General features: G+C 50.4%; 1 protein-coding gene across 2 annotated transcripts in view; it reads right to left on the minus strand.

Moving 5' to 3' along the window:
• The window catches only part of VPS13A (vacuolar protein sorting 13 homolog A), a 2,146,181-nt gene that overhangs the window by 98,068 nt on the left and 2,021,156 nt on the right, over window positions 1-26,957 (minus strand). The gene's annotated exons all lie outside the window — the stretch shown is intronic.

Genomic DNA, 26,957 nt, shown 5'->3' on the forward strand with positions numbered 1-26,957 from the left:
AACTGGTTCTGACCGGCAGATGCGTAGTGAGCACCGGGGTGCCACTCCCCAGTCACCTTCTCGCAAAAGCCCTACCTACCCAGAATACACAAACCCTGTCTGGGACGGTGCGAACACCGCCCTCGACAGGAAACCCTTTGTCCAAGCGCCCCTCACTGGAAGGACTCCCAGCAGCAGGAGGTCAGACTCGTGTCTGTGGTGGCAGCATCCATTTTGTGGAGCTGAGGCTTTAGTTAACTTTAACCGGGGTTCACAGTTACGTACATGTCGTGTCCCTCTAGAAGGGCGGAATGCTAACCTCATCGCCAGGGTTGGTGAGAGGGCAGCATCCCGATTCGTATGACACCTTACTCGACATGCCTTGATAACGCGACACCGAAGTTACCGATGAGGTACGCGTTATCATGGAACAGCCATTGGGTCTTGGTTCCGCAAGCTGCAACCGGGCTCGGCTCGGGCCAGAGCCTAGTTCACACGAGCCCATGCACTCTGCCTTTAGGATTGCCAAGGCCTGTTATAGGAGTGACTGATAGGAACTCGAGTGTCCATTGTATGGTTAGATATAGGGCTACTATATCTAAAGCAAAGTGTGATTACACGACTTCGCCCCAGCTGTCATGCAGCCAGTTGTGTCAAATTTAGGCGGCCAGCCAGGGGTGGCATAATACATGCTGCAGCTCCTGGCGGCCCTGGGTACACCTATGCCCTGAGTTACAGGGTCTGATAAGGTGGCCCAGTACCAATTGGTAAATGCACCTAGGGTACATGTCGTAATTTAGAAAGAGAACAGCCAGGCTGTGGGTCTGATTAGCAGGCCCACAGCTAGAGAAAGTCGTAAACCAGTGAAACAAAAGCAAAAAATCTGGGTGATCATAGGATTGCAGACCCTACTCTCCTACACTTACCCTCAGCAATCGCCTGAGAAGTACGAGTTACTTACCTTCGGTAACGATGTATCTGGTAGTGACGATTCTAGCCGCAGATTCCTTAACGTAGAATTATCCCCAGGAGTGAGACTGGACCCGGAAACTTTTTTGCCCAGCATCCCTGCGCGCCGGGGGGACGGCATCACACGACTCCGCCCAGGCGTAGTCCACGTACGTGACATCAACAAGGTCACATAAGTCCCACCCCGGCACGCCTAGTCAGTTTTCTTCGGAGAACTTTTCAGCGCCACAACGCGGAGCCATCAGACAAAACTGTGGGAGTATGGGAACAGTGTGTGGAAGAGCAGAAAAAGGAATGTGACGAACAGCACCATAAGGAGCAGTGTCAGACACTGCAGTGTCCAAAGACAGGGAAAAGAATAAAGAATAGAGCACAGCCCTAAGCAGTTACCCAGCCAATATGTAGGCAGCCCCCCCTGGAGACAAGGAACATATGTAAAAATGTCATGACAACATGTAGAAGAACTACAACCCCCACCAAGAACAATGAAGGGAGACCAGTCCCAAGACAAGCAGGAGTAACAAACTCCAAGGCAACCCCAGCACAGAGTGCGACAACCCCCCAAGGGGACATAGTGCAAAGGCACGGCCAGATGACACCAACCCAGGGGATAGCAGAGGGGCCAGAACCCTTAGCAACAAAGGGAGGGGAGGGAGGGAGTGAAGGCAAACCCCAATCCTGGAGCAACCAGAGCAGAGGGGTACAGGAGGACCTATAAACACATCTTCCAATGCGTCAAAGAGGAGGAAAGGAACAAAGAGAAAGGACGAATCAACCTGACAGAAAGAGCGAAAGAAATCACTCACAGAAGACACAGCCACCCACCGGAGGTGAGTGCAGAAGACCAATCAAGGGTACTCGCAGAACGGGGAGGAAGGGCGGGCCGTGAAGGAATCTGCGGCTAGAATCGTCTCTACCAGATACAACGTTACCGAAGGTAAGTAACTCGTACATCTGATAGAGACTACTAGCGCAGATTCCTTAACGTAGAATACATACCCTAGCTACACCCACGGGGAAGGAGTGTCTGCAAGAGGAATCCACCAGCCTGGACAGCACAGAGGGTCTCCCCTGGGACTAGGCCAACAGACAGGGTGAGGAACCCCATCCCCCCAGGCAAGGGGAATCCCTACAAGCAGAACACCACCCACCCCAAGGAGAGGTTGTGGGAAGAAGGAGGAAGAGGAAGTCCGTCCACCCTCAACAGAGGAAACAAGACAAGGCAAGGGGAGGCCGAAGCACCCCACACCCTTACAAGGCAACAGAACCTCCATCTAAGGCCAAGGCAAGGAAGAGAAAGAAGAGCAACCTAGAGGCTCCAAGAAGATGAGGGAAAGAGAAGGCAGCCGAGCCCACCATAGCCAGAAGTCAAGAGACCAGACAGAACGGCGCCGACAGCAAGAAAGCAGTCGGAAGCAGAGAGAGTAGCCCGGGGCACCCAGGAAAAGCTGGCAGTCTGCGCCTGAAAGAGGAAGGAGCACAAAAGACATCTCAACACTCAGGACAGAACATGAAGGTAAAGAAGGGCCCGGACACCCCTCAGAGAGGGGCCTGCACACACGACCAAAAAAGAAGTAGAACCAGAGCCACAACGCCAGGCCGCAGACAGCAGGCATAGCAGGCAAACAGCGCGTCGACCCCAGAGAAGACCACCCAGGGTCGCCACCGAGGCATACCAATCCAGCAAAAGGAAATTGCACCTACAACGTACGTAAAAGCCATGAAGAGCAGATGCCTGCAGGCGACCAAAACTCTGCAGCACAGAACCAGTTATATAACAGCTACCACCACCCCACATATGGTATGTTAAGTCCCAAAACATGGGAACCCTCTTAGGAAGAAACTTCCACAGCAGAGGACAACAGAAAGGACTGTGGGTAAAACCCCCCGCAGAAGGCTTGTCAATCAGCCAAAGAAAAAAAAACAGAAGGCCTAATCTCAGGGCCTACCCGGTGCAGATAACCCAAAGCAAAAACACACAGTCAAGGAGGGCCGTCCAGCAGCCAACGGAACCACAGCCTCAATAAGGAGGACTCAAGTGGCCACTAAGCACACAGAACAACAACTAGGGAGGAACACCTCCAAATACTAGATCAACCTACAGGTCATTGAGGGGGAGAAGAAGGAAGAGGAGGAGGAGGAGGAGGAGGAGGCAGCTGAAGCCCTGAGAAGAAACTCTGGATGGCAGAGTCTGCCGGGCCATGGAACAAAAGAGTGCCATCGAAGGGAAGATCAACCAGCCTTTCCCGAACATTTTACGGAAACACACTGTCCCGAAGCCAAGCATGGCGTCGAAGGGCAACTGAAGAAGCCAAGCACCTCCGAGATGTCCAGAGTGGAGCGAAGAATAAACGCCGCCAGCTCACGGGCATCCAATGCATGGTGCCGCAAATCAACCCAAGCATCCTCCTGTGAAGTGGCAGATCCCAGGGACTCAGCCTAGTCCCACAAACAAGAGGTGGCCCTAGCCAACACACACAAAGTGTTAAGGGCCCGCAGAGCCGCACTGGTCGATGCAAACATATTGCGCCCCCAAGAGACCAGCCAGCGGTCCTCCCGTGATGATGGAGACAACAGCGGTGGCAGGGAGGAAAAAGCAGTCCGCAAAAGGGAGCTTGAGGCAGAGGTGTGGAGGGAAACACACACCGGGTCCTGCGGTGCTGGTGCAGAAGGTGTTGGGGCACCAGATCCCCGTGGCGGGGTGCCCCCAAGTCCCCGTCAGGGAAGAATGGAGCGAACCCCCAAAAGGAAGCAGCAGCTCTCTCCCACCAGAGCCCTGATGGAGAACTTCCAGAAGATATCTGCCGGAAAATGGGCAACTGGATCACCCATGCGCAAAATACCCACAGCGCGAGAGAAGGGCGCAGCCGCCTCCGTAGGGCCCCGCAGTGGGGAAAGCAGCTCTTCCGTGGGTGACGGCTGCAAGCTGAGGCGGTCGTCCCAAAGCCAATCGGAGAGGTCAAAGGCCAGGCCCAGACGGGAGAAAGAGGGACCGGATAGTGGGGGACCTGTGGCTCCACTGGCGAAAACCGCGGCCGCTGCAACGGCGAGGAACCCTCCTTTGATGACGTTGGGGAAAAAGCTACGACACTGCGGCCTGTCTCTGGCAAGGACAACACCAGCAGGCGTCCAACCTCCATGGAAGAGGGGGCGTCCGAAGACGAGTCCGTTTCTCGACGCCTGTCCAGCGCCGTAGAGCCTGCAACCCGAGGCAGGACGTCATCGTCGCTTGGCATCAAGGAGACGCTGGACAGGCTTTCTCCACACCACACAGTGCAGGGGGGCTGGGCTGGAGCCGTGGTGGTTAGGGGACTGCGTCGGTACGGCGCCAACTTGACCTCCGACGAGGCAGCCGCCTGCGTGGAGGGACGAGAGGGACCCGGGTAGTGACAAGGAGCCCCCCGCCAGCCACGACCCATAATGGGATGAGGGAGGGTCCGCCGACCCATTTGGTGCCACAAAGGGGACTCCACCTCCGACAAGGCAGCCGCCTGCGCGGAGGGACGAGAGGGTCCCGGAGGAGGACAAGGGGTCCCCTGACAGCCTCGACCCATGACTAGAAGAGGGGGGTCCGCCAACGCCCGTGGCGCCTCAAGGGCTAGCAGCTGCCAGCGCCGTAGCGGCGTCACCTCAGCCTCAGACAAGGCCGCCGCCTGTCAAGAGAGCCTAAATGGGCTCGGGGATGCGGCCTGAGCCCCGGCGACCTCACAGGACACCACAGGGACTCCGCTGGAGTTTGCGGCGAGGCAGAGACAACGTGCTCCGAAGGAGGGGCCCACAAAGGGCCGCACCCCAACTGCACCACATCCCGCTTCACCGGCAGAGAGCCCATGCCCCCAACAGGCCGGAAACCAGCCCTCGGGACAAACTGAGACAATTACCGACAGGGAAGCAACGCTCTTGTGGCACAGGAGAGGGATGAGGATGCCGACGACGATGGTTGCTTCGTAAACCTTCCACAGAAGCTGATTGAGGTGACGAAGCCGATATGGACAAGCGAGCCGAGATAAGTTTCATCTGGTGCTCCCGCCGCGACGTTGGCTTCAACTGTTGGCATGCCTCGCAATCAGTGGAGCCATGATCCTCCCCCAAACACCACATAAAAATTAGGTGAGGGTCCGTCATAAGGCGTATTAAAGCCCGATGGCATACGCACACTCTTCCCACAAACACACCGCAACAGGGTAGGAAAAGGCCTAAACATGCCCGGACCACGAACCGGATACCCGTTGCACGCGGAAAAGGAAAAAAACTGACGTAGGCGCGCCGGGGTGGGACTTTTGTGACCTTGCTGATGTCACATACGCGGACGACGCCTGGGCTGAGTCGCATGATGCCGTCCCCCGGCGTGCAGGGATGCTGGGCAAAATTTTTTCCGGATCCAGTCTCACGTCTGAGGATAATTCTACGTTAAGGAATCTGCAGCTAGTAGTCTCTATCAGATAGGATAGCAGCACCTCCTCAGGACACTGAGTCAACACCTGAGCAACAGCATCCCACATTGCGTGGGAGTAGCGGCCCAACAAGCGGGCGGTGTTCACCGACCGCAGCCCCAAGCTGGCTGAAGAGAACAACCGCTTTCCAAATTGGTCTAGTCTTTAGGGTACTTGTCCAGCGGCCCCTGGGAAAAGCACTCTGAGACATGGAAGACCAGGCTTTCAGGCGTAGGGTGAGTGGTCAGGAAGGCAGGGTCACCAGGCGCTGGTCGGTGGCGTCTGGCGACATTTTTATCCACCGAAGTCCCCGTGGCTGGTTTCGACCATGTGCCCAAGAGGACCTTCGTGAGGGCATCACTGAAAGGAAGCAACAGCTCCGGTGAAGTAGACGCCATCTGGAGCACCTCGGTGAGGAGGTTGGTTTTGAGGACCACCGTGGGGAGGTTGAGGTTGAGGGCCTCCGCAGCCCTACGGAGTACCAGCATCTAAGAGGCACCTTCCTCCATTGTTGGCAGGGGAGAGGCGAACCCCGGATCAGAGGAGACATCGAGGTCACCCGCATCCTCCAAGTCGTCCACCCAATCTTGCTCGGAGTCACATTGCTGGGCAAGTGCGTCCTCGGATCCTTCCCAGTCCTTGTCCGCCTCCGGTGTAGAGGGGGCTGGTCGCGGGGGCAGGGCCAGAGCCGGGGAAGGTACTAACAGCGTCGGGTATGGTGCCGGAAACGGCGCCGGACCTGTGCCACCTCCCAATGCGGATCCCAGGCAGGAACAAAATGGTCCCGGAACCGGGGCAAGGGCGAAATAAAGGACACCCAGTGTGGAGCCGAGGGCGACGCTGGGGCCGGAGCCGGCAGCACCGCACCTTGTGGCGCTGGGACCGGAGCCAGCGGCTCAGGATCCTGTGGCGCCGGTGGCGAAGCCGACGGGCCAACAGGATCTGGACACGGGACCGCGGGGCCCGAAGGCGGGAGCCCGAGGCCTAAAAAGTCAGTCCATGGCAGCAAGAAACTCTTGCACCTGTTCGGGAGTCGCCAACGGACCCGGGTATGACGGGTAGGCCGCAGGACGCCCAGGCTCCAAAGGAGCCGCAGGGGCTGAGCCCCTGTCCCCCTCGTCCACCTCCGAGGAGCGATGGGGGGGACGTCGGAGAGCGAACACGCTTCTACAACTTCTTTTTGTGGCGACGCTTACCGAAATCCGAAGGTGAAGACTTGGAGTCCGAGGAACGATGGCTATTGTCCTGTGAGAGGTCGGCGTGATAAATGTTGGACCTCCAGCAATTTCCTACCCCGCTACCGCATGGCCTTGGGGACAATGGCCCGACAGTCCAGGGAGTCGTGATCGGTCTCAAGGCAGTAAAGGCAAACACCGTGGGGGTACGCCACCGACATATTAAGGCAACAGAACCCACATGACTTAAAGCCGGGCATCCCTATGTGCACCAGGAGAAAAAAGGGGGGGGGGGGGGAGACAAAAGTTCCAAATAACAGTCAAAAAGTGACTTAGGTATGTGCTCAATCCGGATCTGCGCTTACTGGCGTGGAAAAATAAAGAACAGATGTCAGCGTGCATGGGTGGCGCCTTAGTACCATCCGTGACGTCATCTCGGCGCTGACGACGTCAGTGACGGACGCTGAGCCACAGGAAGCCACCTACTGACGCACAGGGGTACTGCTTAGCGCAACTTTCTGGATCCAATCTGACGCCTGGGGATATTCTAAGGTAAGGAATCTATCAGTAACGTGTCTCTTTTAGATTACTCACCCGTAAACGTCTCGAAGAGCTGGGGGTGGGGGGTTCACAGGTTCCAGTCCATCGAAGAGGGGGTCTGTCGAAGAGCCAGGTTTTGAGACTTACCCAACTTCCATGTTGACTTTGAGGGCAACGAAGAACGTAGTGAGGGGCTCTGCGAATGGCCCTGGAACCTCCCACACAAACATTACCTCGGGCTTTGCAGAGTCCACCAACGTCAGAAGGCAGGAAGCTTGAGGGATTGCTCCCTCTGCGCTTTCAGGTGCTTAGCGTGGCAGTCCTCACATGCTTTGGAGTTGCGTCCTGGCTCCAGGCATCACAAACAGACCAAGTTGAGGGTCTGTCACCGACATTTGCAAATGACAGGCCTCACATGGTTTGAAACCAACCAGTTTCTTGGGTGACATCCTCACATCAAGAGATGAAATCTCGAAAAAGTTGACAAAAAGTAAAAAAAGCCAGTCAAAAAGTGACTGAGGGGTAGTTAAATCCAGATCAGCTCTATATGGAGCGGAAAGGACAGAACTGACATCAGCGCCACTGAGGTGGCACCTATATCGGTACTGCCCATGTAACTTCAGACGCTACCAGCCAGCATTCAGAGGTGCTGCTCAGTAATCTTCTGGATCCAGTCTGATGTCCAGGGATATTAAAAGTTAAGGAATCTGCGGCTAGAAGTCTCTTTGAGATATTCATTTTGAGGGCATGTACTCAACCCAACCATGATATGTACAAGGGCTGTAACCTTCTTAAGTCTTCAAGCAGTTGATTCTTCAAACACGGCCAGTTAGCTGCACTCCACCTTTCAAGCTTCCCTGTGAGATAAATGCTTAGGCATTTTCATTTTGACTCATTCCATGACAGCCCAAAGGTTTCCTTAAGGTACTCCATCTCCTATTTGGGGGTTGATTCTTAGCATTGCTCATTGCATTATTCGGTACCTGCCACTTTTTCGAACTGGTTGAGTGGCTTAAATAAGGCAGTTGGGAATAGTCAATAGAATGCCGTTTACAAAGAGGCACAGATGATATATGGCCCCCACTACTCTGAATTCCAACCCCTTGATGTGTTGGTGTCCTCTATTAGTATGAGTTCCACTGCAAAGACAAACATCATGCTGGACAGGGGGAAATATTAAGTATTTTAACAGTGTGGTGCTTGTGCTTCCCATTTTAAAATGGAGGGTGCTATATTTTTCTGCTAATCTAGGACCAGCAGCATTCTCCCCTTCTATGAGGATCTCAGGACCAATTTTTGTCAGGAGTAGCAAGTGTACTGCATGACTGTATTTTTCCATGGCATGACAGTATAATAAGACGTTGTAGCGTAAGACAGCAAGTATGCATCCAATGGATTCTCTTTTACTGGTATAACGCATTGATGATAAGAGGGTGATCTTACTTTTGTTCAGTGTAGAGACAGACCTACATAAGTCTCAGCGTCATGCTGAATAGAAAATGCAATGTGTGCCGGATTGTGCCCTGACCCGTATATGGCGGTCTACAATCCCAAGACACAGGAAGTACTGTCACTACTCAATTGTTCAAAATGTCTCATTCTGTATTGTTAACAATATGGTTTCATAACTCTAGTAGAGCACACCCTCCCATATGTTGTTCTGCCTGCCAGTTCAGGCAGTGCTTAATTTGTAAAGGAATGACTGCTGGTGCTCAAAGCTCTGCTCAGAAGCCAGAAGTTGGTGCTATTAAAAGGTCAGAGTGAAAAATAGCAAGTCTGTGTGTAGGAAGCTGGCTTTTTATGTAGTGGGCAATGTAAGGGCACACCATGCAAAATGTCCAGGTGACCCTTATTGGTTTACATGGCTTAATTTAATAATCCCAAGTGCTTTATTTGTGGTAGTGTGGTAGAGCTTCTTATTCTTATCAGAGGGGAGTGTTAAGTATTTGTTAGACACACAGAGTAAATAAATGGTACACACACTCCAGAAGGAATCTGAGACCAACTTAAACACATTTTTATATAATTTTAGACACCAAGATTATCGGAATCAGGTGAGTACTTTTGGAGTCATCGATTTTACAGGAAAAGTATGAGCCTTAAATACAGTAATGTAATCCTATGGGAGGAAAGACACATACTGCAAAAACATACTTGTAGTCGAAGTTCATGAGTGCCTTTCGGAACTTAAGGTGCTAGAGGGCCAAGGCCCAAAGAACTACCAGTAGTTTTAGTCTACTTGCCCCAGAAAGCAATGGGCACCTGAAAACAAAGGCTGCAAGGGGGGGGGGGACACGTCCGAAAGAACTCAAAGGAGGACTAGGCTAGTCAGGGTCTTTAAAACAAGGGGGTGCAGTCGGTTGCTGTGAACCTGGGCTGTGGGGCTTGGGTTCAGAGATGTTTGGCCTGCTGGCCACTTGCCTTGGAGGTTCTCGGTTTAACCTGTAGAGGGGAGGAAAATACGACAGCAGGGCCACTCTCAGTGTGAGCCTCACCAGTCCTGAAGTCCCTCGCTATGCATGTCAGCTTTCGGCGGTGGGGTTCGGGCTGGACATTAACAAGCCTTGGTTGCTGCAAGTGCTCCTGTACCCAGGATATTGGTGCAAGGGGGCTCCTGGATAGTCTAGCGCCTCAAAAGTCGGTGGGGAGACAGGACTGACCTTATGGAACCATGAAAACATCTACATGGCCAGCAAAATGATGTACCAGACAAGAGTGGTTTGTGCCTGTAGATTCAGGGGATTGGCTCCTCTACCCCAAGGGAGATGCTAAGTGATTGTTGAAGCGCTGGACAGTCCTTCAAGGGTTTGGTGTGTATGTGCAGCTTTTGGAACAGTCAGACTTTGTGTCTGTCGATGTGCAAGCAGCCAGGCAGGGTTTGGCACCATGTTCAGTGCAAGTATTCTGTTCTCATTATTGTCGGCTCACTTAGTCTTTATTCAGTTCCAATTTAGATGAATCTGTTGGTCTGGTGATGGGGGACCCCCTAAACACTGAATTTAGGGGCATTTAGGGTAGTAGTCAAGGTCCAAAGACTTACCCCTGGAGTGTTTACACCCCTTATATGACTACTTCCTGCGAGGATAACCCTGACCCAGAGTTCCAAGTTTTACAAAAACCAAGATAATAAACCCCTTCGTTGGTGTATCTAGCCTGTGTGACATACCTTCTGACTATCTAATTTCCCTCCTGCTCTGGTGCCAAACGGGCCCCAGGGGAAGGGTAGCGTTCCTCAGGTCTGGGGGGAAGCTGTTGCCACATATCACAGGCAGCATAGACTTTGAAGCCTCAGGCCTTGATACGCTAAAAGACTAGCCATCCTGCTGGAGGAGGTGTGAACACCTTCCACCAGAGCAGACATTGTGTTTGACCTCTAAAGAGCATGGGCTTTCCCTTGAAGGGAGGCAGAAATTCATCTGTGGTGGCAGACTGGAAGACTTGTGGTACACAAAGCAAGCGAGAGAAGTTGCTCGCTCGTTGAAGGGCCAAGAGGACTTCAAGAGGGGAGTGCACCCTCAGGTGTCTAAGCACTATTTCACAAAAAGTACTCCCCTGGTTACTTAACCGTTGGGACAGGTTAAGTTTGGAGGACAATTCCTGAACTAAAACTGGTGGAAAACCCTACGTGAAGCCATGAATATTACACCACTATGAAGTGGGGCACCAGCAGACTGAAACATGTTGGCAATAAGGTCTTAGGGCCATAATATTCCTTTTGACCCACATTTTCCTTTTTAATGTCCCTGGCAGATCCTAGAATAAAGGTAAACTGGCACCTGACAATGGATTTTTAAATCTTTATCCTCCTGGCCAAAAACATCTTACTAAGTGCTCCCTGAAATATGGCCGAGCCCACCCTGACTTCTAGACGTCAGGGTGTCCTGATGATGAAGCATGACACTGCTAGGGTGTGTGAGGGAATATAAAACAAAAGGACGTGCCTCCTTTCCCACTTCATAGTGGTGTAATATTCATAGCTTCACGTAGGGTTTTTCACCATTGTTAGTTCAGGAATTGTCCTCAAAACTTAACCTGTCCCAACGGTTAAGTAACCAGGGGAGTACTTTTTTGTGAAATAGTGGCAGACGGGAAGACACCAGTCAGCCAGCACACTATGTGACTAGTGGGATTTTAGGATGTACCTCTAATGTGCCCTCTGGGTGCATGCCATAATAAATCCGATACTGGCATCAGCCTAGATTTATTAAGACAATTTGTTTGATACCTAACACCATTATTCTCAGTGAAGCCATCATGTAGCTGGGTAAGACGTAATGACCAGTGCCCAGTGAATGTCCTTAAGAGGGCGTGCTGATCACTTGTCTAGCAATGGAACTAGGCATTACAGGGACACATCTGCTCATACATATGGGCTGTTGAACAAGTTACTTACCGTTGGTATCGATATATCTGTAAGAAACATAAGTTAGTTATGAATTCCTTACATTAGAATATTCCCCAGGCATCAGACTGGATCCGGAAAGTTTTTCGTCAGCAGACACTGAATTACTCCGCAGCGGTTGTGGTCGCCAGGACGATGTCCCGGAAGTTACTTAGATGCCGCCCTTGCGCGTTGATGTCAGTTCTGTACTCGACTTTTCACGCCAGGAACGGAGAGCCATGCAAGACACTGACTACTGGTGAACAAAACTAGGGCCCTGAAAGGATGTCCTTATCCCTAGTCCGGCTGAACAGCCAGAAAGCGAGGCTTGGAAGACAGAGCTAGGAGCTCACTCACCCTGCACGCAGAGGTGATGGCCACCAGAAAGGCAGTTTTGAGAATTAAGAGTCTGAGAGGACAGTTTTGTGCCAGCTCGAAGGGAGCGCATATAAGATAGGTTAACAGCAAGATCAAGTCCCACTGAGGCATTACGAAAGGAACAGGAGGAAACAGATGACTAATGCCCTTAAGAAATCTATTTGCAACAGGGGACTTAAAAAGAGAAGTCTGATCAGGAAGCCTAAGAAAGGCTGAAATGGCTGAGAAGTAGCCTTTAAGAGTGCCCAGAGCAGAGCCCTGATGGGCCAAAGAAGGAGGAACAAGACAACCTCAGAAAGCGGGGCAGAAAGGGGATCAAAAGCCTTTGCTGTGCACCATGACACAAACTTATTCCATTTGCAGGCGTATACCGTCTTAGTGGAGGGACGCCTGGCTGCCAAGATTACATCACAGACTTCGGTAGGCAAGTCAAATGACGTCAATGACCCCCGCTGAATCTCCACGCGTCGGCTGGACAGGTTCAGGTGGAGGACCGTTCCCTGCTGCTGCGAGAAAAGATCCTCCCGTAGAGGCAGTCGGATCGGAGGATCGATGGCCATGTTGAGCAGCTCGGGATACCAGACTCTCTGTGCCCAATCCAGAGCCACAAGAATGACTTGGGCCCGTTGTGCTTGATCTTCAGCACTCTTGGCAGAAGTGGTATAGACGGAAAGGCGTATAGAACTCCACTTGCGACAAAAAGCGTCACCTAGCGAGTGCCGTCTGGAAATTCCAACGCGCAGAACTGCTGACATTGCGCATCCTCTTCGGTGGCGAATAGATCTAACCAAGGCTCTCCCCACTGCAGAAAGAGACCTTGCACCACCTCCGAGTGAAGACGCCATTCGTGATCCATCACGCACCTATGGCTGAGTTCGTCCGCCCTGGCGTTCAGTGAATCTGCCAGGTCTTGAACCACCAGGGATATGCCCTGATGTTCCAGCCATGTCCAGAGGCAGAGAGCCTCCTGACATAGGGTCCACGACCCCACCCCGCCCTGTTTGTTGTAGTACCACATGGCGGTGGTGTTGTCCGTGAACACCAGCACTACTCTTCCCCAGTCTGAGGGAAGGAGTGCCTTTAGTGCAAGATGGATCACCCGAAGCTCCAAAAGGTTGATGTGGAGCTCGGACTCCACCGTAGACCAGAGGCCTCTGATCTCTGCCTCTCCCATATGGCTGCCCCATCCCAGAAGGGATGCGTCTGTCACCACTGTGTGATCTAGTAGGGAAAGGGAGAGGAATCTTCTGTTGACCCAATCCTGTTTTGTGAGCCACCACTGCAATTGTCGTGCAGTGCGCTCCGAGATCTGGATGCAATCAGACAGATTCTCCTGATGTTGCCCCCATGGAACTTCAGGTCCAACTGCAGAGCCCGCATATGCCATTTGGCATGATCTACCAGCAGGATGTAGGAGGCCATGAGGCCCTGCAGCCTCAGGGTCATCCAGACCGAAACCTGGGATAGAGGCTAAAAGATCGGAATCATAGCCTGAATATCCCGGAGTCGCTGTTCGGGAGGATAAATCCCAAACTACTTCAGTCCAGAACAGCTCTGATGAAAAAGTGCTTCTGAGAGGGAATCAGGTGTGACTTTGGCACGCTGATGGAGAACCCTAGCAAATGCAGGAGGTTGGCCATAGTCTGGAGGTGGGAGACTACTGCCTGGGCAGAGCCCACCTTCAACAACCAGTTGTCGAGATAGGGGAAGACTGGAACCCCTGATCTGTGCAGATGAGTTGCAATCACCGCCATCACTTTCGTGAACACCCGAGGAGCGCTTGTAAGGCCAAAGGGGAGCACGGTAAACTGAAAGTGCTCGTGGCCTACTGTGAACCACAGGTAATGCCGGTAGGCCGTCAGGACGAGGACGTGAAAATAAACCTTCTGCAAGTCCAATGCTACTAACCAGTCTCCAGGGTCGAGGGCAGACAAGAGCTGAGCGATTGTCAACATTTTGAACTTCTCCTTCCGGATGAAGCGGTTGAAGTTCCTGAGGTCCAATATAGGACGCAGGCCTTTGTCCTTCTTGAGCATAAGAAAGTAGTGGGAACAGCAACCCCGACCTACTTCTGGGGCAGGAACGCACTTGATGGCCTCCTTGGGCAAGAGGGTCGAAATTTTCTGTTGGAGAAGGGCCAGGAGATCCTCCGACATGCGATGGTACTGAGGTGGCATGGAGGGAGGGGTAGTCTCGAAGTGGAGGGAGTAGCCCCCTCTAACTATCTACAAAACCCACCTGTACGACATGATGGTGCCCCAGTGGGGGAGGTGATGGCGGATCCTGCCAACCACTGGCATTTGGTGGCCCTGGAAGGTCGGACTAGGAGGATTTGGAGGCGGATGCAGAGGGGGATGTGGTGGATTGGCCCGTTTGGTGGCCCCCAGAACGACGTCAGTGGTTCCCACATCGACAGCCGCGCTGGGTCTAAACAGCCTGCCCCGGCCTGTGGCTCTGGGCGGGATGTAGTGGGGCACACCTTCCACAGCCACGAAAGGGGCGAAAGGCAGACTGCATAAGGCAGGCGATGGAGAGGCCCAAAGACCTGGCAATAGCCCGAGAGTCTTTAAAGCACTCTAGTGCGTTGCCTGCCTTGTCGCCGAAAAGGCGTTGGCCATAAGTGTGGATGGGACATCCCCGGAAAAAAAACAGTCGGACGCAACCAGGCGTAGCGCCGAAGGGCTACTGACGTGGCAAACGTCTTGCCAAGTGCGTCGGCGGTATCCAGCCCACAGCGGATGGTAAACTTCGCTGCGTCTCTCCCCTCGGTGACTGCATGGGAGAGCACGGTCTGGCCCTCCTCCGGGCACTGAGGCAGCACTTGGCCATCGTATGTCACACAGAGTGGGAATAACAGCGCAACAGACATGCAGTGTTTACCACCTGCAGCCCAAAGCTGGAGGAAGAAAACATCTTCTTCCCAAGTGGGTCCAGCTTCTTGGAATCCCTTTCAGGTGGAGCTGAAGGGAAGGCGCCTTTGGACGTAGAGGCTTGTACCACCAAGCTACAAAAGAACAGAGGGTCCCTGGTAACAGATACTCGGAGAGGCTGGCAGGGAAAATGCAAATACAAGAACAAAAACCTCTCACTACAATTTATTTAAACTCAGGTAATATATCCTACATCAATTCAAATAATGACATTGTCCCAAAAACAGAACTATTAGAAAACCATCGTTTTTTATTTATTTATATAATTTTCTGGTAAATTAAAGCATTATAGCACAATCAAAAAATCATAACGCATAGGCGCTTTCTTTGCTGTTTGGTTATTGTATGTCTTTATAGTATTGACCTGTCCATGTTGTTGAGTTTGAAAAGACTGGTGAGACTGTGGGTCGGTATGAGCTGTGTGAATGGGCTGACTGTACTGGTATGTGTGAATGGTTTGCTTTCTGGGGGTGTATGTATATAGTATAAATATGTATATAGAGAACATTTATTTAATATTTGCGTTATGATTTTTTGATTGTGCTATAATGCTTTAATTTACCAGAAAATTATATAAATAAATAAAAAAACGATGTTTTTCTAATAATTCTGTTTTTGGGACAATGTCATTATTTGAATTGATGTAGGATATATTACCTGAGTTTAAATAAATTGTAGTGAGAGGTTTTTGTTCTTGTATTTGTACCACCAAGCTCTCATGGGTAGGGTGTTTGGAGAGGAAAGTGGGTTTCCCAGGGGCCGGGCGGTGGCGTTAGGCAAACATCCTATTCACAGGAGCCCCTGTGTTGGGCCTGGACCAGGTGCCCAAAAGGATGTCACTTAGGGATTCATTGAATGCAGCAGGGGCTCTGAATAGCTTGCTGCCAGCTGAAGCATCTCTGTCAGGAGGTTAGTACTGTCTGCCACCGTAGGCAGCTCGAGGTGGAGTGCCCTGGCCGCCCTACCCAACACCACTGCGTATGACGGTCCCTTCTCTGTAGCCACGATAGGAGACAACATGCCTAGGTTTGGGGAGGTAACCAGACCACTGGCAACCCCCAGTTCCTCTCTCCAGTCCGGCGCATACTCCAGCTGGTCTGCCAAAGGGTCACCAGGCCCCTCTCAGTCTTCCTTCCTCACCCTCCTCTGGCTGCCAATCTGGATGAAAATGGTCAGGGTGGAACACAGGGACAAAATGTACCCATTGGCACAGCATCTGGCATCAATCGACGCCGGTCCAGCTCCGTGTCCACTTCGGGGTGGAAGCCAGGGTCGATGCCAGCTGAGAGTCTACCCGGCGTCTAACGTGGTGCCGGTAGATACAGCGCCAGTGGAGGTGTAACGAGGTCGACCGGCACTGATCCGGATCCAGGCCTGGATCAAAGGGGGCCCTGCAGTGCAGAGGAAGGATCTGCCGGCGTCAAAGGCCGAGGGCCCCTAACCAAGTCCACGGGCCCGATAGCGTGCCGGCGGAGTTGGGCTGCCCAAAGATGGCCTGCATCGCTTTGTAAAATTTACGAAGCTGGACAGGGGTCGCTCCCAGTCCCGGGAAGGTCGAAGTCAACCCTGAACGCCCCAATTGCGGATCTGGTGGTCCATAGTGGGTGATGCGTCCAGTATAATCCAAGGTTTTGTGGGTGGTCCATCGGGGTGGGAGGAGTTCCTAGCGCAGGGAGCCACCAGATATCTTTCATGCGGAGGGGGTGGATCTAAGCATGAGGACTTATGTCTTGTCTGAGTTGAGCTTAAGGCAGCTGTTCTTCATCCATGTGGCAACGGCTTTCATTCCTTCTTGGAAGTTGTGATCAGTGACTTTGGGTTTGTTGCTGAGGGAGAGGCTCAACTGTGTGTTGTTGGTGTTGAGTCCATGGTTCCCGACGATGGTTGCGAGGGAGGCCATGTAGACGCTGAAGAGGGTGAGGCTGAGAGAGGTGCCGTTGGGCAGTCCGCCGTTGGTGTCTGTCAGTTCCGAGAGGTATGGTGGAAGTCTGACCCTTTGTGTTCTGCCTGTGAGGGATACAGTTAAAACTAAGGATACGTTTGAAAAATCTATAGAATAAAGTCTGTCAGGCCTGAAAGAATTTGAGGGAGTGAGTTCTGGATCTGCATCAGAAGGCGCAAAATCAAAGGAACTGACAACGTGCAATGGTGGCGTTTAAAAAGGGTCACTGACATTACATCCAGGGCAGGATGGATCAGAAGTAGAGCTGTACAACACCACCTATTGACGTGCAAGGGAATTGCAGTCTGGCACTTGGGAGCTTTAACAAGGTGAAATACCTGCAATTGGGAGCATTAATCAGAAATGAACAAGTTACTTACCTTCGATAATGCCTTTTCTGAGAGATACTCTATCTCATCGCAGATTCCTTATCTTTGAACAGACCACACGTCTCAGCCTGGATATGGAAAATCTAGAGCAACACCTCGGTCAGGTAGGTGGTGCCGAAGGTTTCATGTCGATCACACCGAATGTGACAACCAAAGTGCCTATATAGACGCCACATTAGTGTGCTGCCATCAGTTTCTTTAGTGACTTATTCTGCTCCCATGGACACTGAGCAATGTCAGAATGGTTGTGACCAGTGCTGAAGCTAACTTGGACGTCCCAGAGGAAGGAGGGCAGTTCATAGAGTGGGAAGGAAGGGAGGGTCAAAAGGAATCTGCAGTTAGATTACGTTTCTACCAGAAAAGGTGTTACTTTTACCGAAGTTAAGTAACTTGTTCTTATGGAAGAGACATCAAGCCACAAAAGCCTTACCTTAAACTAGATACCACACCAATAACCTCTCCGGAGGAGGGACCACGAATGGACTAAAAGCTAAATTCTAGCAGGACAGAGCAGGCAAATGTCCCTCTCAATGGACCTGACTGTCTAAATGGAGGGAAGTGTCCCTTTTTGACATTGTAACCCCTACTTTTTGCCCACTGGTACTGATGTTCTTGACTGGATGTCCACTGGATCCCTGCTAAACAGGCTCCAGTGCCAGCGCTCCGTTCCCTAAAAACTAGAACTAGAACAAATGTACCCCAATTGGCAAGGACGCTAGCACTCTTGTGAGTCCCTGATAAATAACACCTATGCTATCCAAGGCATGGCTACTAAAAAGGGTCCCTATGGGCTGCAGCATGTATTATGCCACCCAAAGGGTCCCAAACAAAAATTGCAAGCAGACTGCCATTGAAGGAAACCACATGAAAACACAACATTGCACGCTCCCTGTATGCAAGGCCCAAGTACACTACATGTTTTATATGTAAATCACACCCTACAGCAGGACTTAGGGCCCTAAGGGAGGGCCCATTATATTACTTGCGAGGGCACATCTGCATGAGCAGATACGCCCCTGTGATGTCTAGTTCATTCCTAATGTCTAACAAAAACAATGTCTCAACAGGTAATGTTTAATTAGACCGAAGTATCAGCACTGTTTTCAATAAATCGGGGTGTAACCCGAAAGAACTTGTGCACGAGTGCTCGTGAGACTTACGGTGATACTGTTCCTTGTATTACTTTGCCCTAAATACAGATTGCTTCGTGCATCTTACACCAACCCTTGAGTCTCTCTTCTCCTTCCTTTTTGCAATTTGATGTGCATGTTTTTATTTAAATGTCTTATAAACACTACCTGTTGAGACACTGTTTTTTTATGCACTATTATCACTCAGGTCTCAACTGGGTATACAGGAGATCTCCTGCTTGTTGATTTTAGTTCAAAGACATTGCAAGTGATCAGAAAGCCATTTTAAAGGTATGAACCGGGCACTACAACGACAAAACAATTATCCACTGGTGGGTAATGGTATTCAAGGTGCAGGGAGTTGGTTCAGCGTGATGTACGGTCAAGCAAGACTGCATTACCACACATAACGATGCTAACCCAACTTGCTCCCTCACTGGGAGGAGCTGCTGGTATTTGGGAACACCTTTGAAAGAAGGGTTATTAGTCAAAGCCTGAAATGTATGGATGATGACGAGTGTGTTAGTGAGGCCAAGAAGTATGGTCATCACTGTACAGAATGTAAAAGAAACATGCGACTAATACCAGTGCTATTGATTTTCTTCCTACTCACTCGCTCTAGTACATGAGGAACTCCTTGTGTACGATCTACCGGGTACTGTTGAAACCTGGTTAGTCCGAATTATTGGGTGAGTCCCCAGAGTCTCTCTGCTACTTTGTTATATGCCACAAGGGCTGAAGTTCACGCTAGTTCACCTTGTGGCATCAATTTTAACAGATTTTTATGTGTTTTTATTTCATGTACACCACTGAGTATTAAGAGTCACCTTCACAAGGGAAACGAGAAGATACACACACTTGAAATTGTATTGATTTAATCAGTGTCACATTTTCTCCCCTCACAGGTAATTCCAGTACTATCAGGTACTCGACTAGTTAGTTGTATGGTTGATGTGAGTATGCATCCACATCGAGTTGTAGATAGATTTCTTTTCTGGCCCTGATGAATCGCCTGGAGACTATACACCGAGCGTGACACATGTTGACCTGTCACCAATAAGTTTATCCTAAGACATAAGCTTAGCCGAGCGCCTTATTATTTGTTTTTATTTCGGGTTGGAGATCCTTTGATTAAAAGTTGCTGTTGCTGGTACTCCCAACCCTATTTTAGATTCACTCAAAAAATATTCATCTACACAGACTTGGGCCCTCACCCCCACTTCACCTTACAGCTGTTGGGAAAAGATCTCCGCTAAAGTGCCCCTACTATAGGGAGCCCGTCGGGATTGCACCACCGACCTGACAAGGAGCAGCACAATGATGAAGCATGACACCCTACTGGGTGTGTGAGGGAGTTATAATCTAATAAATGGATTCACAACTTTGAACCACACTGGCCGGGTTGGTTTAGAATCCCTTCTTTCTGACTCTCATCCCTTAGGAACAGCATAAACATTTCGTTATACAATATTTGGGGTGGTCAAAGTCGCCTTAACTACACAGCTCCTAAGGAGAAAGGAGGCATCCCCCGGGGCCGGGCAATGCCTATTGTAGGAAGATGGATATCGGACTATGGTTGCCCCCGACTTTTTGCCTGGTGTTTTGCTAGTTTTTCGACTTAGTTGACCTGGGACCCTACTATTCAGGGCCCCAGGCCCACTGCTCTCTCTGTAAAATGGATTCCATGTACCTTAGGTGTATCTACCAATTGGTACTGGGCCACCTTATCAGTCCCTGTACAGCATACCTTAGGTATCCAGGGCATAGGTGTACCCAGGGCCTACCAGGGGCTACAGCATGTATTATGCCACCCCTGGCTGGCCACTCAAATCTGACACAACTGGCTGCACGACAGCTGGGGCAAGGTGGTGTAATCACCCTTTGCTTTAGATATAGTATTCCTATATCTAACCCTAAAATGGACACATGTATTCCTATCAGTCACTCCTATGGCAGGCCTTATCAATCCTGAAGGCAGAGTGCTTGGAATTATGTGAGATGGTGCTCTGGCATGAGCTGAGCCCGTTTGCAGCTTGCGGAACCAAGTCCTAATAGCTGTTCCATGATAACGCGTACCATATACTCTTAAGTGCATTATAATCCTCGCTGTTATTTGCCAACTTTGGTATCGCTTTATCAAAACATGTCGAGTAAGGTGTCATACGAATTGGAATACTAACCCCTCGCCAATTCTGGCGACGGGGTTAGCATTCCACCCTTCTAGAGGGACACGACATGTATGTAACTGTGAACCCCGGTTAAAGTTAACTCGAGCCTCAGCATCACAAAATGGATGCTGCCACCACAGACGCAAGTCTGACCTCCTGCTGCTGGGAGTCCTTCCAGCGAGGAGAGCTCGGACAAAGGGTTTCCTGTCAGGGGCGGTGCTAGCACCATCCCAGACAGGGTTTTGTGTATCCCAGGTAGGCAGGGCTGAGAGGAAGGTGACTCACTATGCATGTGCCAGCTCAAACCAGTTCCAGGGGCACCCCAGCCCCTGAGCTGGGGAGAGACCGGACAAAAGAGAGGGGTGTAACCACCCCCCTCCTGGTCCCACCCATGGGCAGGACCTAGTCGCGTGCCAGCCCCTTTTCTTAGGATAAAGGTAGGAGCGGGCCCCCTTCGCAAATGAGATCATCTTGAATCTTGAACTACTTTCCACGAAAGAAACTCTTGACTTTCTTTGAAGACTCTCCCTTGTGGCTAAGGATTAGCCCCCCTGCACCCGCAGGCACCATCTAAGCATCGCGGTTTGCTGCATGTCCATCCTCCGGATCAAGACTGACCAGCTCGACGAGACCCGGATTCCCTGGCATCTCTGACCTTTACCTGCATCATGAGCCCAGCTGAGATTCATGGGTGTGACGAGACCTGAGGGACCGGCCATCTTCTAAACCTGCACGACGCTTAACCAGCACGACCACCGAGGGACCCTCGAGTGAGTGCCCTGGGGTTTGAGAAGCCCCAACCCTGAGCAGCTCCAGCACCGAAGTCCAGCCCCCCAGCATCCACGTGATCTGCGTGGGGCCCTTCTGCTCTTTGCTGCTCACCGCGTTGTCCGGTCACTTGCCCGTTGGCTAGTGGCCCTCCTGAGGACGTACCACGACGATTTTACCGCTGGTCTGGTTGCTCCAGACTGGCCCTTGCTCCCCTCCAAAAGAGGAGCACCCCGGACCCTCCTGGTCCACTCCAGACGCCATCTTGACTCCACCGCGTGGGCTTGCCTTTGCCAAGGATTGTTGCCCCAATCCTGGGACCAGCATCGCCGACAGCAGACACCCTCGTGGGACAGCTCGCACCCCCAGCCTGGTCGCCGACAACGCCTCCTGGCCGGTGTGACTGCAGAGTCCAGCGTCGCCCACTCATCTGGTCGAGGTGACTTCATCCGATGCCATCCTGGTGCCCATCTAATCACTGGCTAGTGATTCAGAACTGAGTCCCCTCTGCTTTCAGGTCGTCTCCATCACCGATCCAGGCTTGGATCACACCAAACATCTTCACTGGTCGCCTGCCAGCAACTTCTTTCAGGCTCCATAGACTACAACGAGGATTCCCGACGTCTTTTGAACCCTATGCAGCCGCAGCCCCTGGGCTAGGTAACCCGAGCATTTCGGTGCTCCAACGCAGGTTCACTATCCAAGTGTCCAGATCCTTTTTCGTTTTAAGTCTATCTAGTCGGATTCATCCGAAAACAGTAACTTTAGAAATACTAGCCTCCATAGACTTTGTACCGCATCCCGCGTGAGAGTGCACACTCTGCACCCGATCTCCCTAGGCCTCCTGCTCCTAACCTTAGTGTTTAGTAGTGTAGTCCTAGCGATCCTGAAGCCTCTGGATCTTGTTACTCCCCTGCTAGTATTTCGCATTCCACTTTTAGAGTGTATGGTTTTTTGTGCCCCTTGGGCATTTGTGTAAATTGTGCAACTTGAAGTATTTTTGTAAGAGTTTTGTATTGTGCTTACCTCCCTGACTCATAAAGAGCTCAGGGTAGACTTGTTATAAATAAATATCCTTTATTTTCATAACAACTTGTGTGGTGTCCTTTCACTTGGTGTTCAAGGGGTATATGTGATGGTAAAACAGCTGGCTTAACACGCCCTCTAGAGTTTAGCCTAAAGACTGCTCTTGTCCATGCTACTAGGATAGCTGGTCTATAAGGTTGACTTACAACCAATCATCAATAAGGGTCGTTTGGTATGATACACAGTGATCACTAGAATAATGAGCACTATATATCAGGCCAACTTCTCATACCTATGATAAATGAAAACTTTGCTCCAAACCCGTTTTGCATTTCTAGAACGTGGAAATTGGGCGGACCATGGAGCCGGGCTGCACGCTAAATGTTTAAAGAAAGAATAAAACTTTATGAGGAACAGAATTGATTAAACCGGTGTGTACAGTCACCCTTTCTAGTATACTTTTCACTGCCTGCCTGACTTGTAGCACCCACGGATTAACAATACAACATGTGAAAAGCGCAAATATCACATGGGAGACGGAAACATCTTTTCTAATTTCAGTAGGAGGAACTTGTGAACTGCATTTTTTATGAACATGATGGTCGATTTTGGCTTTGAGACGATGAAAAATTGTTATTTTGAATTTAAAACCACAAGCATTGTGAATATGAGATACACCTTTAATGCTAGTTTTATACTTAACAGCTAGTCCTGATATACTCCTTAATCAATGTGCATAGACATCTGCGGGTGGGCGGAGTATTTTTATGAGTTGTCTGAGCAGGTTTTGTAATAACATGCGAGTTGGTGTTATTATAAAACATAGGCGCTAAATGCAACCGGCGTGTCCGAGGCAGTGAAAGTGGTGTGTTATGGAATTCTAAGGAATAAGGGAGTGGAGGTTCACATAATTGGTTCATCAGGTGAGGCGTGGCTACGCCACACGAACTGATAAGTCAGTTAGAAGTGAGGCTTTGCTTTGCGGAATGGGAGACGAAGTTAAGAAGGTGCTTGCACTATCGGATAATTAAGGTATGGAGAAAATCGATTGGGTTCTGCTTAATGGTTACTATTAATTGTCAACAGCGTCGAGAATTAACTGATGGGTAACAGTCATCATGCCTTTTTTTTAATAACAAGTGAAGAGGCAGAACAAGGGCGGGTTGTGTTACTTAGGGAAAGCTTATTTGGGCAACTGTTTTGAAATGTATATGTACACATCAGTGCAGTTTAGAGGGAAAACGTTCATTAAAAGGTGTTTTTTAGAACAACGCATGCACTGTTTGAAGCAATAATTGATAGTATCTATGTACGGAGGTCTGAGGACAAAGTCTAACATTAATGTTTTTAAAATTGTAGTGAAACCCCTGACGAAGGGCTTCAAAAAAAAAAAAACGAAATGCATTGGGTGTAAAAGACTAATTACTGAAGATTATGAATGTACGTCTCGTGCAACAGAAAAAAGGCCCGAATGGGCATATCTGCTTCATCAGAAACTTTGAAGTACAGAAGTGCCTCTCATGTGAGATGATCAAATAGAACTGTTTAAAATATATGGAATATGTTGGAATAAAATCGGTTCAAATGGATTAAATTGTGGTCAATTTTTAAAGGATTGAGCTGTGCATTCGACTTTTGGAGAGAGACACTTTGCTCCAAACCCGTTTTGCATTTCTGGAACGTGGAAATTGGGCGGACCACGGAGCCGGGCTGCACGCTAAATGTTTAAAGAAAGCATAAAACTTTATGAGGAACAGAATTGGATTAAATCAGTGTGCACAGTCACCCTTTCTAGTATGATAAATAGAGCACAGGGGGCCCTGTTTCAGGTTTAGCCCAAGCACCCAGTAGGATAACGAAAAGAGTGTCACTATAAGGAAGTACAGGCTCAACGTTAGACTGGTCAGGATGTAGAATGCCAATTAAATGGGTTTTTTGATAATTCCACTGACGAAAGTTGTAAATCCAGTATGACCAAAAATCGATTGAGCATGTCTGCCAAAGCGCAGATCACCTCCTCAGCCAAACCACCAGGAGACAGGAGGCTCGAGAAGATTCCAAGCCACTGACATCACCCAAGACAAGTAACCAGTTAGACTGCATCGGGAGGGGAGCAGTCTCTGAAATAGGAGGGGGACACACCACATCATGTGACTTATGCAACCATTTCCTCAGAAGGAAAAACTAGAGAAAGGGAGTCTGAGACAGTTGGCTCCACTGCCGCCAGATCCGATGCTGTAACAGAAGCCAGTCAATGTTGAGAAGGCGAACCCTCGACAGCAGAAGGGGCATCGATCGGCACCACTATGGGAGCCGGCAGACAAGAGCCCGACACCAACATCCAAGTCGACAGACCAGAAGGTGGAGCCTCAACGGGCTGTGCACCAAAGCCGCTCAGAAGTCAGACACAGGAAGCCAACCTGAAGTCGGGGGAGAACCCGCTAGCAAGGTCACAGGCACAATCTCATGCACTTCTGTTGGGCCCAAGGGCACTCTAGAGGGAGGTGACGATCCAAGAATAGAAATAAGAGTTTGAGAATATTGCCTCATCTGGATCAAAGATGCCCCGTCCCCAGGATAGCTGGAGAGACGCATGGCAGATCCATGCTGCAACACTTCAACAGAAGAGTGCGGACCAGCAGAAGGCAACAAATGCGGACAGCGCCGCAACTTCGACCGCCAACACCGAGACTTACGTCCGGACGTCAAGGGGGAATGATGCCCACGGAACGGCTCCTAGCGCGGACATTCCGTCCATCCATAGATTGCGTAGGGAATTGAGGATGATGACAAGACTCTGATGACTGTGACATTTGCGCTGCAAGGAGCTTCATGTGATGTTCCCTGTGCGCTTTCGTTCGGAGTTGGCGACAGAGGTTGCACTCTTTGGATTCATGGTCCTCACCCAGGCACCACATGCAAACTGAGGGAGGGTCCGTGGCAGACATCTGTTGTCCACAGGACTCACAAGGCTTAAACCCCAAGGACACTGAAGAAGGGCAGAAAAAGGGCACACTACTCAGTTGACAAAAAAACATCAAATAGGGTGAAAAACAGCAGGAGGGCTGCCTTATAGGGACTCCGTTGACGTTACATTTGGAGACGACGTTGCAATGGTGTTGCTCGACGCCCTCTACCGACGCGCAGAAGTATTGCTGGAAAAAATTCCAGATCCAGTCTGGCAACTGGGGAGGATCCTAAAATAAGGAATCTGTGGCTAGATGTCTCTATCAGATAAAACAAATATGCTGAATGGTGGCTTATCCTTTATCAAGCGGACTTTGACTGAATAACCCATGTATATAGCGAATATGTTATGTTATGTTAAAAAATGTATACCGCGCACGTACACCGAGACGGTTTCTTGGCGCTCATAACAGACATAGCTAACTAGAGCAGAAGGTTTTACTCAAAGGCCGCCTTGAAAAGGTAAGTTTTCAAGGTTTTTCGGAACAGCTCGTAAGAGGGACAATGGCGAAAGGAGGAAGGGAGGGAGTTCCAGAGAGTAGGGCCTAAAAAAGAGAAGCGTAGACCGCCGTGTTTTTTACGGCGGTTCGATGGGATGCAAAGAAGATTGTCAGCGGAAGATCGTAAATTGCGAGTTGGGAGGTAGCGCTTAAGCTTGGAAGAGATGAACTCAGGGGCATGGTTGTGAAGGGATTTGAATAAGGTGCATCCGAGTTTGAAGGAGCACCGTTTAGCCACTGGGAGCCAGTGAAGGCTCCTCAGAAGGGGGGAGACATGCTGGTGTTTGGGTTGGTGGAACACCAGGCGAGCGGCCTGGTTTTGAATTAACTGAAGTTTTTGAAGCTGGTAGACAGGAATCCCCGCATACAAGATATTAGCAAAGTCAACCCTGGAGATGACCAAAGCCAGTATGACTAGTATGAGTGCCTCTCTGGTTAGAAATCTGCAGATCTTGCGGATCCTGCACAGCTGGAAAAAGCAGGATGATGTTACTGCTGAGATCTGAGGTTTCATAGATAGATCCTCAGAGATGATCACTCCTAGGCTTTTCACAGAGCTGACCGGGCGAGGGGGGGGGGACAAGAGTAGGGGGCCAGTAATTGTCATCCCATGGATTGGTAGGACCACCCACCAGAACAAGTTCCGTTTTGGACGGATTTAACTTGAGCTGGCTGTGAGCCATCCAGTCAGAGATGAGTAACATTGTGGTTTGGAAGTTGAGGCGAGAGGAAAGTGAAGTGTCCAGAGGGAAAATCAATTGCAAATCGTCTGCATAATTATATATTGTAGCAGGGGAATGACGAAGGGAAGCCATGAGTGGTTGCATGTAAAGATTAAAGAGAAGAGGGGAAAGAGCTGAGCCCTGGGGAACACCACAAGTGAGGGGGAAAAAAGGAGCAGAGAAGGTGGAAAGGTGGACTGCCTGGGAGCGACCTTGCAAGAAGGATCGAACCCAGTCAAGGGCAGTGCCCCGAATACCGGCGTTGCTGACACGGTCGATCAAAATAGTATGATCGACCGTGTCAAAAGCCGCCGACAGATCTAACAGTACAAGGGCTTGGGGGATATTGTTGTCGGCACCAGTTCTCAGTGTGTCCATTACTGCCGCAATCACCATCTCTGTAGAATGCAGAGGGCGAAAACCAGCCTGTTGGGGGTCGAGGAAGAGAGAAGTCTCGATAAAGGTACTCAGACACTTAGTTACGTAAGTCTCTAAGATCTTTCCCAAGAAAGGGAGGAGGGAAATAGGTCTATAATTGCTCAGCACAAGTGGGTCTGCGC

This window comes from Lissotriton vulgaris, chromosome 3_1 (genome assembly GCF_964263255.1).
Source record: "Lissotriton vulgaris chromosome 3_1, aLisVul1.2, whole genome shotgun sequence".
Classification (NCBI taxonomy): Eukaryota; Metazoa; Chordata; class Amphibia; order Caudata; family Salamandridae; genus Lissotriton; species Lissotriton vulgaris.